At 43.6% G+C, this 3,091-nt stretch overlaps 1 protein-coding gene across 19 annotated transcripts in view; it reads right to left on the minus strand.

Annotated features, from left to right (window-relative positions):
• The window catches only part of FOXP2 (forkhead box P2), a 438,294-nt gene that overhangs the window by 40,347 nt on the left and 394,856 nt on the right, over nucleotides 1-3,091 (minus strand). The window lies entirely within an intron of this gene.

Here is a 3,091-nt window from a genome sequence, read left to right on the forward strand (position 1 = left end):
GTTAGCTATGGACTAGTGCCAACAGCTGTGAAGGGGTGAAGGGTCCTTAAAGCACAGTGCCTGCCAGGATTGTCTACACACTTCATCCTTTCCCACTGAGGTCCAGTTAGTGCCCCCTGCAATCTGCCATCATCAATCTAATTCAATAGAGTGACAGAGACCAGGCAGTGTGAAACACTGAACTCTGCCACTGAGTCGGCATCTACACTGCACTGGGTCTCATTACAACTGATGGACCTTACTTCACTATCAGTCAGACAAAGAAAAAGATGGCATAATTGGTCACACTGCAAGCTAAATCTTCAGTTTTGCCGTTACATTACAGCATTGCCTTTGTAAATTGTAAACAGTTCTTAAGAAGCCCTTAAACTTCCTTTAGGAAACATCACATTACTTAAATCTACTTTTTCCTAACTAATACTATTTTCTCATCATATGCTACACAACTGTTCATATTTTCAGACTCAAATTATCAAATAATAAAAAGAACAGGAAGGAGTGTTCGAAATGTGTAACTTGTTGATAAAAGTATCAGAACCTGAAAGAGGAGAATCTTACAACACAAAAAGAATCTATGCAAAACAATTACAACACTAATTGGAACTTTAATCACTTGGTGTTTAACACTGACATTTTTCAGAGACTTCTGTAATACTTTTTTTTGCATGAATTCAGCTTGAGTTACACCTGTACACTGAGATTGGACTAAGCAAACCAGCCTGTAAGTAATTTAGAATCGCAGGAAACTACCTGTATTACTGAAGATATTCTGGGTATACTGGATATAAGGTGGTCAGTGCAACTTTAATTAAAAGAACACTTTAGGCAGGGGGTGGGAAAAAGGTTTCTTCTTAGGCTTTATATTTTTTGTGTGATGCTTTAGAGCGATGCTATTTGCCATGATGTAAATTCCTAACAGAAAATTAACACTGCCCTGTATAAAAGAAACTAAAGCTTTACCTAGGTATATAAAATTTCAAATTCAAGGCAAATGACAATAAATGACATTATTTTACTTTCCCCTCATTGCTTGTGTTCCCAGTATTAAAATACAAAAGAATCTAACAGTTTGCCTTGTCTGAAAGAAGAACAAGTTCTTGCGTGCCTGCAAATAGTGAGGCAATACATGGCACAAGGGAAGAAAGCTGAAAAGGGTTTACCCTTTTTCTCCATGTATCTCCACAAATTGGGAAAAAAAAATCTCAGTCCCTCCCTGCATCCTTTGTGTTCTCCTGCACTCTCTTAAAAGGGTACAGATCTGCTGAAAAAATGCCCCCTGTACAGAACCACGTGGTGTAAGCATCTTGCACAGTCATTCTGGGATGACTGTGAGGTTCATGCCAACCCTCAGCAGCCTGAGAAGCGTTTCAATACTGGGAGACCAGACCCCAGGGGTACTTGGTACTTCTGTAAACTGGATGGACCATCACATATATGATGCTAATATGTGACCCCTAATGGTTAGAGCCTAACTAAGCCACACAAGTGTCATTGTCCCAGCCACGGGGATGCCTGCAAACCAACCCCTAAGTGAGTCTGACATTACCAATCAACTTCGAGAAAAATGCCCACCATTGGGTAGTGTCACTTTGAGTAGAGCTATGCTCTTGTACTCCTTTGTCCAGCAGACAAGCATTGGGTCAGAAGGGGCAGAAAGAAAAGGGGTCCTGACCCCATTTCAAGAAGACAAGATAGCTTGGATCCAGTCTCTGCTCCAGGGACTGCGTTTTTCATTCATGATGAATGGCATTAGGATCTTAGTTCAAACAAAATACTGTAGACAATGCTGATGTTAGATAATTATTGCATAATTTATAATGTAAAAATCTTAAAGTAAAAAAAAAAAAAAAGCTTGTTCATGAATATCAACAAATTTCATGCAAGAAACATACAGCTTTAAGCCACAATCATTAAGGCAAGTGTTTTCATTTTAGCTTAGATTAACAGTTATATTGGGTTTATATGGCATCATATTTTCTCCTCCCCCGTCCTCAAAGGAAGAGGAGCAGAAGTGAAAAAGCAATGTGGTTGGACATTGGTGTGAAACCATGACAGTCCCTTTTGGTGCCCAATGTGGGCTCGAGAAATTAAAGATAAGGATGATAACTGGGAGAAGTAATGGGCAAAACATGGACTGGAAATGGTCTAAAAATGTCATAGTTGTGAAGAATTTGTTATGTAAAAGTTGTGAAGACTATGTGTTGCCGTAATGTGGTGAAGGGACGAGGGGTAGAATGTATGTAAATTTCATTGCTGGTATTGTGATGATGCTATGTTGATTTTGGTGTAGGGAATTTTTATTTTTTAATGTATGTGAAGATTGTGATGAATGTGATAAAATTATATTTTAATGATAATTCTTAAATACGCTTTTCACAGAAGCATAGGGTAAAATGTATTGGGTTTATGTGGCACGGTTTTGGTAGTGGAGGGGCTGCAAGGGTGGCCTCTGTGAGCAGAGCCCAGCAGCAGCCCCATGTCAGATCAGAGCCAGCTCCAGCCGGCTCCAAAAGGGACCCACTTCTGGCCAGAGCTGAGCCACAGAGTGACACTGGTTGGGCCTCTGGGAGAGAGGATTTAAGAAAGCGGAAAGCAACTGCTGTGCAACAGCAGCTAGAAGGGAGGAGTGAGAAAATGTGAGGGAACCAGCCTAGCAGCCCCCAAGGTCAGTGCAGAAGGAGGGCAGGAGGTGCCACAGGCATGCAGCAGCAGATCCCCTGCAGCCTGTGGAGAGGCCCCTGGTGGAGCAGGCTGTCCCCCTGCAGCCCATGGGTCCCACATGGAGCAGATCTCCATGCTGCAGCCCGTGGAGGAGCCCCCGCAGGAGCAGGCCCCAGGCCGGAGCTGCAGCCTGTGGAGAGGAGCCCACGCAGGAGCAAGGGGTCTGGGGGGAGCTGCCACCCTTGGGGGACCCGTGCTGGAGCAGTTTGCTCCTGGGGGATGGACCCCGTGGTACAGAGCCATGTGGGAGCAGTGCTTGAAGAGCTGCTGTCTACAGCCAGCCCCCACAGGACCAGTTTGGGAAGGATCCCACATAGAGCAGAGGCAGAGAGATGATAAGACAGCCTTCTAGAGTATCAACCATTCCTTT

The sequence above is a fragment of the Oxyura jamaicensis genome, chromosome 1 (assembly GCF_011077185.1).
Source record: "Oxyura jamaicensis isolate SHBP4307 breed ruddy duck chromosome 1, BPBGC_Ojam_1.0, whole genome shotgun sequence".
Taxonomy (NCBI): Eukaryota; Metazoa; Chordata; class Aves; order Anseriformes; family Anatidae; genus Oxyura; species Oxyura jamaicensis.